The sequence below is a fragment of the Prionailurus bengalensis genome, chromosome C1, assembly GCF_016509475.1.
Source record: "Prionailurus bengalensis isolate Pbe53 chromosome C1, Fcat_Pben_1.1_paternal_pri, whole genome shotgun sequence".
NCBI lineage: Eukaryota > Metazoa > Chordata > Mammalia > Carnivora > Felidae > Prionailurus > Prionailurus bengalensis.
In genome coordinates this window covers 91695497-91712265 of record NC_057345.1, presented here as the reverse complement: position 1 = coordinate 91712265, position 16769 = coordinate 91695497, and the positions used below count along the sequence as shown (strand labels likewise).

Sequence of the window (16769 nt, the reverse complement as noted above, 5' to 3'; positions counted from 1 at the left end):
AGCGGGAGAGCCTCTAGGCCTCTGCCGGGCCACTCAATGGCAGACCAATGCAAGCCACTGAGACTCAAAAACAATCCAGTGTCTTTGAAGCAGCCAGACACCTTGAGGGAAGAAAAACCTTAATCCCAAGTCTTAAATCTCCTTTCCGTGCCTTCTGCCAATGATTTTGAGAAGATGGTGAAAGGCCAGTGGGGAGGAGAAATAGATGTTTCTAAGTCCAAGACTCAGAGCTGGTACAGAATGATTAGAGAAAATTAGGAAGTGTTTGGTTAAACGTGTACATAATGAGAAAAAAAATTTAAATACTTGCTGAGCATTTTAAAACATCAATAACTCAGCCATTTATATTTTTAAATATTAAAAAGGGCACAGAGTGTGGTATTGATTTGAAATACAGGAATGTCATGCTAAAAAAATGTATCTGGTTTTGAACTGACAAAATAAGACCGATCAATCTGGTTTTATTCACATACTAAGGGCTACATTTCAACATAATGAAATTTTGCCTTATTAAAATGTAGGTTAGGATACTCAATATTTGTATGGTACAACAAGTAATAATGGCCCCATTATTAACCTCCTATTCTTTAAAAAGTTCCAAAAAAAGAAATAGAAATTGAGAGCCTAGATGTATCTATAATATGACAAACAGTTGCCTATTATCTTATTTTGGGGTCAGCAATGGTAACTCAATAAATTGTAATGTGTTTTCTAAACCTGACCTATAATTGCTGTTTTAAACAAAACATAAATAATACCAAATGGTACATCCAATTAATTCATTTCCAACTGGTTTTGATTATCAGCACCAATAATTATGTTCAGTTTGTATCTGGTTATTAGCCTTAATGATACTATATCTGCCATTTAAGTAATTACTTTTTTACCAGCATCATCAGTAACAATAATTTTTTGCTTGTAATTAGTTGATTTGTCATTCATTAAGGCTGCTAAATTATCCTATTAAATCATCATCCACAAGATGATCATAAAGATAAAAAAAATATTGCATGGGTACTGAAACCTGTCACTCACTTGAACTTTGAAGTATGACATAGACAGGGCCTAAGAAAAAAAGAAATAATTTATTGATCTTCTTTAGGCTCTAATACACCCTTTAACCTCACTTCCTTTATGTCTTAAAGTATATTTTTTAAGTAAAAAACCTAAATAGCAAAACACTTTGAAAATAATTTTCTTAATTTTCTTAAAAAGCAGATGTGATGGTCTTTTTGAAGTGTAAACTCACTATGCTATAGCCACCAGTTATTCAAACACTAATTTAGGTGTTGCTATGGAAGTGTTTTATAGATGTGATTAAAACCCATAATCAATTTGACTTTTAAGTAAGGAAGATCACCCTAGATAGTCTGGATAGGCCTAATTCAATCAGCTTAAAGGCTATAAGAGCCGAGGCAAGGCTTTCCTGAAGAAGAAATTGTGACTATGGAAAGCAGCCTCAGAACATGCTTGAGAGTTCAAGCCTACCCTTCCTGATAGTCTACCTTACAATTTTGGACTTGCCTAGCCAGCCTCCATAGTCACGTAAACCAATTCTTTGCAATACTTTTTTTTTTATATGAAATTTATTGTCAAATTTGTTTTCATAGCACTGGGTGTTGTATGCAATACTTTTCTAAATACAGAAGCGCCTGAGTGGCTCAGTTAGTTAAGCATCCAACTCTTGGTTTTGGCTCAGGTCATGATCTCATGCTTTCCTGAGTTTGAGCCCCACACCTGCCAGCACAGAGCCTGCTTGGTATTCTATGTCTCCCTCTCTCTCTGCCTCCCCTCTACTCATGCTTTCTCTCTCTCAAAAATTAATAACTAAACCTTAAAAAAAATTTAAAATACTTTTCTAAATATATATCTCCTACTAGTTCTGCTTCTCTGGTTGGACTCTGATACAGCACGCTAGCATGAGGTGGCTTGGTGTTGTATCAGACAGAAGAGATAGATAGTAGAAAGTACTCCTTGACCTAAAATGGAGAGCTTGCCATTTAAAATTTCATGAGTGGATAGCCATTCACTTCTTTGTGTGATCCTATAAAAATGTAGACGTTTTTAGAAGGGGTAGCAGCATAAATATTCCTATTAAGACCTTCCCCTTTAAAGGTCCTCAATTCCCACGTGAGGCACTAAGAGGATAGAACCCATAAGTTGTAAAGATCAGGGGAGGAGTAAACAGCAAATGGAAGTGTTGCTACCTCATAGCTTGGCCAAGGGCCAGTTTTGTCAGAACTAGTATTGATCCATTTAAGTTACTGTAGATTTCTGCTCCGTTATAAACTTGCCTTCTCCCAGGCATGCAAGACCTTAAAGAAATGTACACGCATTAGGATTCCATTATCAAAAGAACAGTCATGCCATGTTTCAAGAAACTCTGGAAGAAATCTGGAAAGAACACAAATACATGGAGAGTAAATAACATGCTACTAAATAATGAATGAGTAAACCAAGAGATCAAGGAAGAAATTTAAAAAATACATGGAGGGACAGTGTTCACCAAGGCCGATGCCTGGCCCTCTAGCAAGACCAAGCCCCACTGCATTTTATTTTATTTCGTTCATGGCTTTGCATAGACTAAAGTTTTGTGGGTTAGGTTCAACTCTGGACCTCCTTAAAGAGGACCCATTTTTTTTTTCTTTCCAAAATGACAGCTTCCAGCCATGCACTAGTGTTAGATTTGCACTGGGTGATGCTGAGAGATAGCAAGCATTGCAGCTCCTATAATTACAGAACTTATGTGGTAAGGAGGATAAGAGATGACTTCAGAGAAAATAAGAAGGTAAAGGATCCCGTAGAAATTCAAACCCTAGTGAATAAAGTCAAAATAGGCTTCGGAATAATCCATTGCAGGTCCACATTGGCCAACTGTATTTGACTGACAAGTTTATGAATGAGAATCAAGAGAAGTCCAGGACTTAGGGAGCTGGGACCAGGCACCTCCAACAGCTGTAGACCACCTTCAGCATTCATTCTCTGCTTGGGATGGGGGCTCTCAACAGAACACAAGTAGTCTCTTACATCAGCTTAAAATAGCTTCTTGCTCTGTCTGCTGTAGGAGAAGCTCAGTCAGGTTTCCATTCTTCTGCAGCCTTAGTAGAAAAGGATGGCTCTCTCTTGGTTTGAGTATTAGAATGAAGACCTGAAGCTCACTCAGAATAATTCTGTGTATTATTGTGTCACTCCTCTTTTATATCTCATCATCACCTGTTTAGAGCACTTCCACACTTTGTTTTTGCTTCATTGACAGTAAACAGAACTGTCTCTCTTAAAAAAAAAAAATACATGGATACAAGTGAAAATGAAAACACAATGGTCCAAAATCTTTGAGACACAGCAAAAGCTGTTCTAAGAGGGAAAATTATAGCATTATATAGGCCTATCTGTAGAAGCAAGAAAAATCTCAAAGAAACAACATAACCTTACACATAAAGGAGCCAGAAAAAGTAAAACAAACAAAGCCCAGGGCTAGTAGAAGGAAGGAAATAATAAAGATTAGGGAAGAAATAAATGAAATAAAAACTAGAAAAAGAATGAAACCTGGATCTGGTTCTATGAAAAGACAAACAAAATTAATAAACCCTTTAGTCAGTTTCATCAAAAACAGAGAGAGAGAAAGACACAAAGGATAATAAGAAAATATTACAAAAAAATTGTATGTCAACAAATTGGACAACCTAGAAGAAATGGATAAATGCCTAAAAACATATAATCTTCCAAAACTGAAACAGGAAGAAATAGAAAATTAGAACAGACTGATTACTAGCAATTAAATTGAATTGGTAAAAAAAAAAAACTCCCAACAAATAAAAGCCTAAGACCAGGTGGCTTCACAGATGCATTCTATTAACATTTAAAGAGTTAATACCTATTTTTCTCAAGCTATTCCCAAAAAGAAGAGGAAGGAAAACTTCCAAATTTATTCTATTAAGTCCGCATTACCCTGATACCTAAAACCAGATAAAGACACCACAATAAAAGAAAAATACAGGCCAATATCTCTGATGAACACAGATTCTAAAATCCTCAACAAAATAGTAGAAAGCCAAATCCAACAATACATAAAAAAATCATTCACCACAATCAAGTGGGATTCATTCCAGGAATACAAGTGTGGTTCAATATTTGCAAATCAATCAACATGATACATCACATTAACAAGAGAAAATATAAAAACTATGTGATCATTTTAATAGATGCAGAAAAAGCATTTGACAAATTACAATATCCATTCATGATAAAAACTTTCAAAAAAGTAGGTTTAGAGGAAACATACTGCAACATAATAAAGGCCATATATGAAAAACTCACAGTTAACATCATATTCAATGGTGAAAAACTGAGAGGTTTTCCTCTAAAATGAGGAATAAGACAAGTCCACTTTCACTACTTTTATTCAAAATAGTAGTGGGGGGCGCCTGGGTGGCGCAGTCGGTTAAGCGTCCGACTTCAGCCAGGTCACGATCTCGCAGTCTGTGAGTTCGAGCCCCGCTTCGGGCTCTGGGCTGATGGCTCAGAGCCTGGAGCTTGTTTCCGATTCTGTGTCTCCCTCTCTCTCTGCCCCTCCCCTGTTCATGCTTTGTCTCTCTCTGTCCCAAAAATAAATAAACGTTGAAAAAAAATTAAAAAAAAAATAGTAGTGGAAGTCCTAACGGCAGCAATCAGAAAAGAAATAGATGTCCAAATTGGTAAGAAAGAAGTAAAACTTCCACTATTTGCAGAGGACATGATACTCTATGTTGAAAACCCAAAAGACTCCACCAAAAAGCTATGGTAACTCATAAATGAAGTAAGTAAAGTTGCAGGATAAAAAATTAATATCCAGATATTGGTTGTATTTCTATACACCAATAATGAAGCAGAAAGAGAAATTAAGAAAACAATTCCACTTACAATTGCACCAAAAATAATAAAATACTTAGGAAGAAACTTAACCAAGAAGACAGAAAAGATCTGTCTTCTGAAGACTATAAAACACTGGGGCGCCTGGGTGGCGCAGTCAGTTAAGCGTCCGACTTCAGCCAGGTCACGATCTCGCGGTCCATGAGTTCAAACTCCGCGTCGGGCTCTGGGCTGATGGCTCAGAGCCTGGAGCCTGTTTCTGATTCTGTGTCTCCCTCTCTCTGCCCCTCCCCCGTTCATGCTCTGTCTCTCTCTGTCCCCAAAATAAATAAACGTTGAAAAAAAAATTTTTTTTAATAAAAAAAAAAAAGACTATAAAACATTGATGAAAAAAGTTCTAGATGACACAAACAAATGGAAAGATATTCTATGCTCATGGACTGGGAGAATAAATATCGTTAAAATGACAATATTGCCCAAAGCAATCTACTGATTTAATGAAATCCCTATCAAATTATCAACACTTTTCATAGAACTAGAACCAATAATGCTAAAAGTTGAATAGAATCACAAAAGACTGAATAACCAAAGCAATCTTGGGAAAGAACAACAAAGCTAAAGGTATCACAATCTAAGATTTCAAGATATACTATAATGCTATAGTAAGCACAATGGTGTGGTAATGGCACAAAAACAGACACACAGATACATGGAACAGAATAGAGGGTCCAGAAGTAAGCCCACACTTATATGGTCAATTAATCTACAACAAAGGAGGCAAGAAATATACAATGGAGACAAGACAGTCTCAACTGATACTGGGAAAACTGGAAAGCTACATGCAAAAGAATGAAACTGAACCACTTACTTACACCATATACAAAAATAAACTCATAACAGACTAAATACCTAAATGTGAGACCTGGAACTATAAAACTCCTAGAAGAAACCAGGCAGCAGTTTGTTTGACATAGGCCATGGAAACATTTTTCTAGATATGTCTCCTGAGGAAAGGGAAACAAAAGCAAAATTAAACTATTAGGAATATACCAAAATGAAAAGCTTTTGTACAGCAAAGGAAACCATCAACAAAACAAAAAGGCAACCTACTAAATTGAAGAATATATTTGCAAATGATATATCCAATAAGGGGTTAATAACAAAAATTTGTAAAGAACTTACACAACTCAACACCACAAAAAACAAATAATTCAATTAAAAATGTGCAGAAGCCCTGAACAGACATTTTCCAAAGAAGATATACACATGAGTTTCTTAGGAGCCAAACTTCGGAGTTTCCTCAAAAAATTAAAAATAGAATTATTGGACAATCCAGTAATTCCACTATGGGGTACTTACCCAAAGAAAATGAACACTTAATTCAAAAAGATATATGTGGGTGCCTAGATGGCTCACTTGATTAGGCACCCAACTCTTGATTTTGGCTCAGGTCATGATTTCACTGTTCGTGGGTTTGAGCCCCATGTCAGACTCTATGCTAACAGCTCAGCGCCTGCTTGGGATTCTCTCTCCCTCTTCCCTGCCCCTCCCCCACTCTTTCTCCTTCTCTCTCTCTCAAAATAAATAAACATTTTTAAAAAAAGATATATGCTCCCCTATGTTTATTGCAGCATTATTACAAGATCCAAGATATAGAAGCAACCAAGGGGATCCATTGATAGATGAATGCATAAAAAAGATGTGAGATACACACACACACACACACACACACACACACACACTATGGCATATTACTCTGCCATAGAAAAAGAATGAAATCTTGCCATTTGCAACAACATGGGTGGATCTAGAGGGTATAATGTTAACTGAAATGAGTCAGTCAGAGAAAGACAAATACCATATGATTTCACTCATATGAGCAATTTAACAAACAAATGAACAAAGAAAACAAACAAAAAACCAGACTCAAATACAGAGGACAAATTGTGGTTGCCAGAGGGGAGGAAGGTGGGAGGATAGGTGAAAGGATAGGAGAGTACACTTATCTTGTTGAGCACTGGGAAATATGTAGAATTTTTGAATTATATTGTATACCTGAAACTAACACTATATATTAATTATGCTTTAATTTAAAAATCTCTAAAATACTCCATAAAAATACTCACTCAAGCAAACAGTTTGATACACAGACTACAGAATCAAAGAATATATATCTAGATTAAACTCTTTTAAATGGATAGTTTCATTTTTGCTATACCAACAAATGTGGGTATGGGTTTGGTAGGGAAAAAAAAAAAGGCAGCCTACATAATGGAGGACTTCATGATGGTTTCAGTAAATTTTGGACTATCAAAAACATGATGCATATTTAAAATTGGTTAATTTGATCAATTTTTTTAGATATTTAAGATATTTCTATAGATTTTGTTTCTGGTCATTTCTATGATCAGCCCTCTATGGTTGAGCGAATGACAGACCTGTCCCAAGATTGGAGGATTCAGTTAAATAGTAGAGAGATCAAAGACCTTGCTATAGATTTGGGGGAAAAAATTATACCATGTGCTTGTGCTTATGTCCACCCAGGATGCCATTCAAAAGAGAATGATTTTAAAATAGATTTATCACTGGGTTTATTTTGTTGACCTTGGGAAATGTCACCTCCATTTCATTCCACCTCTATTTTCCTCAAAGGAGCAGAGCTGCTCACGGGAAGGTGAAGGCAGAAACACATGGCCAAGTTAAAGTAAAGATATTGCAAGTTTCTACACAGAGAGAAACATTTTCAGCTATCCAGAATGTTAACAAGGAATAGGATTTGTGTATCAGAAAAGTACTCTCCTGAGCATAGTGTCTTAGTTTATAGATTAGTGACTACTTCATTATAAACACAAATTTAGAGCTTTATGAAATTATTTATATTAGAGTCTAGTACTGAAGTATTTTTTTTTCCTTGACATTATTCTAAAATGGAAGGGAGAACATTACCCATGATTTCCTATGATAATTGTGGACTTCCACTCAAGAGAAGGAAAGAAAAGCAAGCAGAAGCAACATTTGAGAACTGTCTTCCTCATTTCAGACTGCGACTACATGAATAATCTTCTATTTTCACAGTAAAGCTCCCATTAGTTATACTGTGAAATTGCAGGCTACTTTTTCTCCAGAGATCTCAAAGTTCTTTTCTGGTATCAATTTGTCAATAGGCCAATGCCTCTGATTGTATGGAGCCCACAGGAATCTGTGAAAGCCTTTCATAGGCTTTATGACAACCAAGCTAAGGAGTATCAATAATGACTGCAAGTTCTTTTGCCAAATGCTTACTTAACTAACAAAAGACATTTCCATTAAAAGAAAAAAAGTATGGCTTTGAAAAAAATTGAAAACTCAAGGGCGACATATTTACATCCTTCTTAAATCTACTCAAGCTTTCATTCAAAGATTAAATTTACGCATGTTATACACTTATACAGTGCCTGGTAAAGTATACTCAGTAAAATTCATTACTATTAACTTTACAAATATATGATAATCCAACATCTATTATTTATTAGTTATTGTGACTTAGAAAAAGTCATTAACCTTTTCAGATCTCAGCTTTCTCATTTATAAAATGGGGCTTTGCCACCTACATATTAGGATTAACATTATTCAAGATGTATGAGATCATTTTTAAGTTGTTTTTAATGGAAATATGAATTTTTAGTATAATTAGCCTGGGATTTGAACTTTAAACACTTTAGAAATTCAACACAGATAATAATGAACTATATGTAATAACATTATATATCACAAATATTTAATAAACTGGGAAAAATGTAACACTGATGTTCTACCATTTATGGCTAGATTCCTTCAGAATAAAGTTTTTCTTGGTGATCACGCATAAATTCATGCCACTTTAAGGATGGCTGTAGGCAGATTCATGGAGTTATGAAGATTTGTTCTGGAACATTCTGAAGCAAAATTTAAAAAGGCATTTAAGCAGTCTTACAAATGCTTCTAACTGGAAAACAATGGTAAAACCAATAGTCCAGTGTGCCAGCGAAAATGTCATATAGTCTTAAATGAGTATTTTGGGAGAAGAAGGAACATTGGGGTTTGGGCTAGGATTATGGAAGACCCTCTGAGCATCAGAACTTATAGACATAAGCCAGGTTAGGTTGCTTGTATTTGAATTCTGTGTTCACTGTGATCTTTCTGACTACTCCCACATCTGAACAAGGACACAAACCTATGATACTCAATGACAATAGCAGTGACTTTGATATGTAATCACCTATTGTTAGGAATTATTATATATCTCACTTATGTAAGTGTCATCTCTCCAGCAAAGCTTTTGGTATCAAAGGCCTAAGTCAAACCAAGGGTCTGGTATGTATTGAGTGACTTTTTCTTATACCATATTTTACAGGTTTCAAAGTTAATGATGTCAGTGAATCTTCACAAAAACCATGCAAAAGAACCCGGAGCTCTGAAAGTTTAAACAGGCAACTTGTCCAAAGTTACTGGGGTAGGCTTCAATAAATATTTATTGAATTGAATCTCCATATCATCTGTTAAGTACCATGATTTGTGATCACTGAGCTTGCAAATACATAATAAGAGTTATAGTGCCTTGTATGGCACTTTCCCGTTTTATATAGTACTTTGCATTTTATAAAGTGCCTTCACCCACATAATTGTGTTTAATGATTGATACCTTAGAGAGTGGGAGAACATGCCAAGTGTAAGAAATGAGGTTCCAGTATTATGTGGTAGGAAACATAAGGACAGCTGAGCAGGATTTAGATTAATTCATGGATGGCACAGTCATAACATTTGTTACTGTTGAGATAGATCCACAAAAGGAAATTATTTGAAAGGAAAGCTAAAGACAGGGCTTTGCTTATCTCCTTAAGCTATAATGTCCTTCTCTTTCTTCCTCCATCTCAGAACAGTTTACTCTTCCTTCAAAGCTCAGCTTAAAGACCATCTCCTCTATGAAACTACCACTGAGTTCTCTGAGTTTGCAATGAATCACTTCCCTCTGGATTCTCACAGCTCTTTAAATGTAGCTCTTGCATAGAATTTATTTCCTTCTGCTTAGTAAATAACTGTTTATAAAGCTTCTTGAAAGCAGAATCTCCCGTTATCTCCCATTTTGCCCACCACAGGGCTCTGGCAGTATTAAATGAACTGGAGGGAACCCACTATTTAAAATACTGAATACTCCCACAAAATATCCCGAAGGGTGGTCTCATGCCAGATTCTGCATGAGGTTACTTTGATACTGTAAATGATAGCAAGGACAGTGGAAAGAAGAATCGAAGAGGCAGAAAAGGTTATTGAGAGACAATAAAAAAATTAAAAAGTAAAAGTGCACAGAGCAGAGATTTGGGAAAGCAGACTGTTAGAAGAAAGCTCATCCCACAGTTATATATTAAGTGTCCACTATATCTCCGGCACGAAACTAATTTCTGTGGATGAAAAAGAGAACAGGGCTCTGTCTCTGTTCTTCAAGGAGCTTCCAACCCAGTGTGGAAGGCAGTCAAATAACCCATAATTACAAAACTAAGTGCTAAATGTATTGTTAAGGGTAACTACCTATTATAATGTGGCAGTTGCAAGTCTTAAAAATTCTTGTTTTTAAATTGCCTTAAAAATATGAGGAAATGGGCTGGCTGGGTGGCTCACTCAGTTAAACATCTAACTTTGGCTCAGGTCATGATTTCACGGTTCGTGAGTTTGAGCCCCGCATCAGGTGAGCTTAAGCCCCACTTTGGGCTCAAGCCATATATATGCATATGTATGTATATATACATATACATACACACATGGAAATGAAGTTGGGGCTAGACTTCTAGTCTTGTGATGACAAAATTATTTTACTGTAGGAGTTTCAATAATAAAGTTGCATGTTTCCTAGCTCAAAGAATATACTATGCTAAACTTATAACATCATTGAGCAAATCTAGCACTTGACAACATCCAGACTTTCTTCAAGAAGAATCAGTTTTACTTTCCTATCACCACCAGCATTATGATTATATACTCTCATAGGAACTTTAATTTCTTCCTTGAAACATTTATCACTGTAGTAATTACTGGTATACTTGTGTCGTGTGTTTCTCCCTGCTTTGATCATGATGAGCTCTACGAGGCTGGGAAATGTGTCTGTCTTGCTCATCCTTACAGCCCTAGCTCAGCACCATGCACCTACTACAGGCTCAATAAGTATTTGCTAAATTGGTTAAATTACTAATATTTGTTACTTTTGTCATTCAATAACATAAAAATAAAACTTTTCTATGGCTTGCAACAGCTTTTTCCCCACTGTGAGGTGCTAATTCCAAAATGCAGTGTGAGTCCAGAACAAGATCAAATTATAACTGAAATCCACATAGTGCACAAAACAGCAAACACAGTTGGGCGGCCTGTGCCCAACACAAAGAAGCCAACCAAGTCTTAGATGGGGGCTGAGATCCAACCTATTTTCTCTTTTCTAAGACATGGCACAAGGATGCATTTCTTGGAAACAGAATCTCTTCCTGATTCATATAGTAGCCTTGATAATACAACTTGTTGGCTGCCCTAATTGAATACACTATCCAAATACCATGTGTACTTAAATATAGTGGGAGAAGGTGAGAATCATGGATCTAGGTTTCACTTAACGATGTTATTTTTAATAAAGGTATAATTGACATACAACATCATATTAATTTCAGGTGTACAACATAATGGATCAATATTTATATAATACTGCAAAAGGATCACCACGATAAGTCTAGTTAACATCTGTCACCATACATAGTTACAGAATTTTTTTTCTTGTGGTGAGAACTTTTAAGATATACTTTCTTAGCAACTTTCATATATGCAATACAATATTATTATAGTCACCACACTGCACATTAATTACATCCTCACGACTTGTTTATTTTATAACTGCAATAACCCCCTTTTGACCCCCTTCAACCATTTCTCCCACCCCACACTCCCAGCCTCTGGTAACCACCAATCTGTTCTCTGTATTTATCAGCTTGGTTTTTTATTTTCTTTTTTTCTTTTTCTTTTAGATTCTACATGTAAGAGAGATCATATGGTATTTATCTTTCTCTGCTTAACTTATTTCATTAGTATAAGACCCCCAAGGTCCATCCATGTTGTCACAAATCACAAGATTTCATTCTTTTTTATGGCCGACCAATTTTCCATTATATATATATATATATATATATATATATATATATATATATGTGTGTGCGTGTGTGTGTGTGTGTGTGTGTATGTGTGTGTGTGTGTGTGTGTGTGTGTGTGTGTATGTATATAATTTTCTCTATCCAGTGTTAGACATTTAGTTTGCTTCCATATCTTGGCTACTGCAAATAATGTTGCAAGGAAGAATGTTTCATTTTGTTGATCAGGACTTAGTGCAGGTGGAAATCCATTGGATATTTTTGAGGAAGGAGATACTGTAGGTAATATGGCAGCCAAGTATATTGATTTGGGATCCAGAATTTCCATTTCTCATACTGAATTTCTCTCTTCTACTTCAAAGCATCCAAGAGAGCCAACATATTGTGCCCATTCCAATATTTGATTAATAAAATAGCTTTTATTTAATTTATTTTCACATAGGTAATATTTGTTAACATTTTCTTTTTGCTTTTAGACAGAGTGGTTATGCTCTCATTAGACATGTCTAGTGCATTTGTTAAAACACTATCCATTATAATCTCAGTGCAAATGCCATTGCATCCATGAATGATTATTTTAATGCTTTGTTATTTAGAACACCTTTCATTTATTTCAAAACCACAATTGTGAAATTGTTATTTTAAATACCTCATTTGGAGCCAGACCCTCATAAGCAGTTAGTTAATAGATGCCATTGGTAACATCAGGAAAGGCCAGACAGTTCACAGAAAGGGGAACTAAAGGGAAAGCCTTCAGAACATCCTTTCAAAGCAGAATATGAGAATCAAAATGCCTTTAATTTTTTATCAACAGAAATGATCACAATGATAAAAATAATATTTATTGGGCATCTCCTATGTGCCAGACACTGCTAAGCACATCATTATCTTACTGTCCCTCAGAACAAAAAAGTGAAATAACTTGATTAAGTTGGAACTTGAACCTGAAGACTGTTTGAATTCAGTAAAAGCTTTAAAGGCATGTACTTTCCCAAGTTAGACAACTCCACTTCTAAAAATACCTGGTTCTAAATGCCCAAGACCCAGGGATCTTGGAAACTTCCCATCTAGAAGGGGCAATTGACCCTTTCTTAGGAGGCCATAAAGAAGTACAAAGCTACTCCTTTACTGTTACTACTCCTAAAACAATCCCAAGTTGCCCCAAACAAACAAGCAAGAGTATAAAATATGTACCAACAGTGTACCTGTACTGTCAGTCTAAATGGAAACTTCCTGGCTGTGGTTTTAATTGGAAATGGAACCCTTCCCTTGCTGCCCAAATTTATTACAGTTACACATAACACTCAGGTTTTCATCTAGGAGACAAGTCATTCTGGTGATGGATGGGGCAATATTTATATATCATCTTGCAAAGTAAGCAAGGAGACTTCCAGTTTAAAAGCACTATCGGCTATTGTTATACTCTAATAATGAAAACAATGATTTTGGAAAAAAGATTACTTATATATAAACAATTTTTTAAACTGCGAATTTTGTATTAGTCATACAGATCAGGGTACACCTATCAATTCAGGTGCCAGATGCAAGATGTTACTCTTAAAATTCATTGCCCTCTGTGGAAAGATCTAGTCAAAGAAGGTTCTCGTAGTTTAGCTCAATATTTATTCCTCCAAATTTCATGCTTCCTCCTGTTGATTCACCATTACGAATATTCATTAGCTTTGTTCATACAACTTCCAAGTGATTTACTATTAAATAATTAAAACAAAAATGAAAGATTAAGAGCCATGGTATATACAGTTTTATCAAAAATCCTGTTAATTATGGTTGCTATGATCCATCATAAAATCCAACTATGAGTGCCCGGATAGCTAAAGCCATCAAATAGACAGGATTTTTAAAATATTCTCCATTTAATAACAAGAGGAAACATATAAGAAAACAACACAAAACAAGACTTAGAAGAAGCCTTATAATCTGCTGGTAGGAACGCGACACAGAGCAACTACATTTGATGAAAATGCCCACACTCTACAGACCACAGATTGGTTTCTGGGTGCACACCTTGAGGTAAACAAAACAAAATGCAACAACTCTTGATCATATCCACCAAGATCTAGGTACAATGGTGGTTCTTGTAGAGTGGATTGTAACTGCAAAAATCTAAAACTAAAACACACACACACACACACACACACACACACAAACTTGCTAAATTCTCACAATTGAACAATGTATTTATCCAGTGGAACAGGTAGGTAGGTAGGTAGGTAGATAGATAGATATGGATATAGATATATATCCTTTTAATATGAAGGAAACATATCATATAGATCAAACAGATAGTTTACAAAAATAGTGTTGAATGAAAAATTTAAGCTACAGAATAGTTTTTTCAGGATGGTAACATTAAAAAACCCAAAGTCAAAACCATAAGCTGTTGGGGCGCCTGGGTGGCGCAGTCGGTTAAGTGTCCGACTTCAGCCAGGTCACGATCTCGTGGTCCGCGAGTTCGAGCCACGCGTCAGGCTCTGGGCTGATGGCTCAGAGCCTGGAGCCTGTTTCAGATTCTGTGTCTCCCTCTCTCTCTGCCCTTCCCCCGTTCATGCTCTGTCTCTCTCTGTCCCAAAAATAAATAAACGTTGAAAAAAAAATTAAAAAAAAAAACCCATAAGCTGTTTATGAGCATATAAGCTTCACATAAAAAATATATATTAACATTGACTGGAAGGAAATACACCAAATTTATGATACTGGTTCCCTCTGGAAAAGGAAGGCATGGAAGGGATCCGAGGATGGAGACAAGATGGTTTCAACTCAGTCAGTAACATTTATTTTTTAAAATCCTAAGAAAAACAATGTAACGTCATCATTGTTAATTTTAAGTGGTGGTTGTACATACATCTGTTATATTAAGTGCCTTTAATTTAAAAAAAACTAAAAAAGGAAAATATTTATGATACCTTCAAGATTAAGGACCTCCAACATAGCCTAAATACTTTAAAGAACACGTATATATTAGAGCAATAATCTTTAGTATGAATGCCATCATCATATTAACATATCTCTGTTTTAGCAGCTCATTTATTCATTCAACAAATATTTATCGAGCCCACCATGGACATAAGACAAAGTTCCTGCCCTCTGGAGTTTATATTGTGGAGGAGAAAAGAGACAGAAGCAGTATATAACATAATAAATATCCAGTCATTAGAATGAATGGTCAATCAAATGGTACCCAGTAAGGTATAGCCACTAACGTCTTTTCTGATTGGTTTGTGTTGATTCTGTCCCAGTTGTTAAATAGTTTGAGTATCTCCCTTATAATAAATTCAATGAAGAAAAATTAAGCAGGCTCAAGGAATGGATAAAGGGTGTGAAAGAAATGCTATTTAGTTTTTAGTTTTTTTAATTTTATTTATTTTTGAGAAAGAGAGAGAGAGGGGAGGGGCAGAGAGAGAGGAGACAGCGAATCCCAAGCAGGCTCCCTGCTGTCAGTGCAGACGTCAATGGCGGAGCTGGAACTCACCAAACACAAGGTCATGACCTGAACTGAAGTCAAGAGTCTGACACTTAACAACTGAGCCACCCAGGAGCCCCAAGAGATGCTATGTAAATAAGGTGGTCAGATAAGCTTCTTTGAGAAGGTATTCACGAAACAGAGTCTTGAATAAAAGGTGGGAGGGAGCTATGGGAAGATTTTGAGAATGTGGGTCCAAACAATGAGGCAAAAATAAACTTAGTTTTATGTGCAACACCAAGAAGTTGCAGGCAGAGCGGTCTGAGCAAGGTGGGAGTGATCAGAATGGACTTTAGAGAGGTATTCAAAGACCAGACTATATAGTACCTTTCAGGCATTAGTAAGACTTCAAATATAGGGGTGCCTGGGTGGCTCAGTCGGTTAAGCATCAGACTTCAGCTCAGGTCATGATCTCATAGTTCATGGGTTCAAGTCCCACATCGGGCTCTGTGCTGACAGCTCAGAGCCTGGAGCCTGCTTTGGATTCTGTGTCTCCCTACCTCTCTCTCTCTGCCCCTCCCCAACTTTCTCTCTCTCTTTCTCTCTCTCTCTCAAAAATAAATAAACATTAAAAAAATATTTTAAAAAATGAAGAGTTTGGATGTAATTCTCAGTGGGACATAACAAGGAAGAACTTGAACAAGGACCTGACTGATTCAGATTCTTAAAATTTTATCTCTATGTATATTATATAATTACATATCTAACTATATAATATTCATGCTATACATCTATATGTATAATTTTTATGTATTAGAATATTTATATTGTGCTCTATATTATAATACTATAAAACCTATGTGAATTTGGTAACAGGGCAAGAGTTAGGGAATACTGCAGAAGTCTAGCCTAGGTATAAAGCTGTTTGGGACCTGGTTGTTAGCAGTAGAGAGGGTGAAAAGCAACTGATTTGGATATATTTGAAGTTTAGCTAACAGGACTTGTTGATATCTGTTGTGAAGGACATAAAGGAGTTAAGGAGGATTCCTAGATTTTTCATCTTGAGCAACTACATAAATATAAGCTGCTGTTTATAGATATGGGAAAGACTACAGGCAAAATCCATTTGGGGAGAAGAAATCAAGAGTTCTATAATAAATGTGTTAAGTTTAAAATGCCTACTAGACATCCGAGTGGAGACAGCATGGAGGGGGTTGGCTATATAACAGTTGTTATTGATAGTGTTAAAAAAAAAAATCAAAAGCATCAAGCTAACTACTTTTCTCAACACCTCCCCCACAAGAATATGATTTTGTTAACTAGCCAACAGTTGCTGACTTATTATTCTGGTTTTAGATGGT

General features: G+C 35.9%; 1 protein-coding gene and 1 pseudogene across 5 annotated transcripts in view; one reads left to right on the top strand and one right to left on the bottom strand.

Moving 5' to 3' along the window:
- The window catches only part of NTNG1 (netrin G1), a 339296-nt gene that overhangs the window by 302982 nt on the left and 19545 nt on the right, over positions 1-16769 (bottom strand). The gene's annotated exons all lie outside the window — the stretch shown is intronic.
- On the top strand, positions 2477-2928 carry LOC122480860 (annotated as a pseudogene).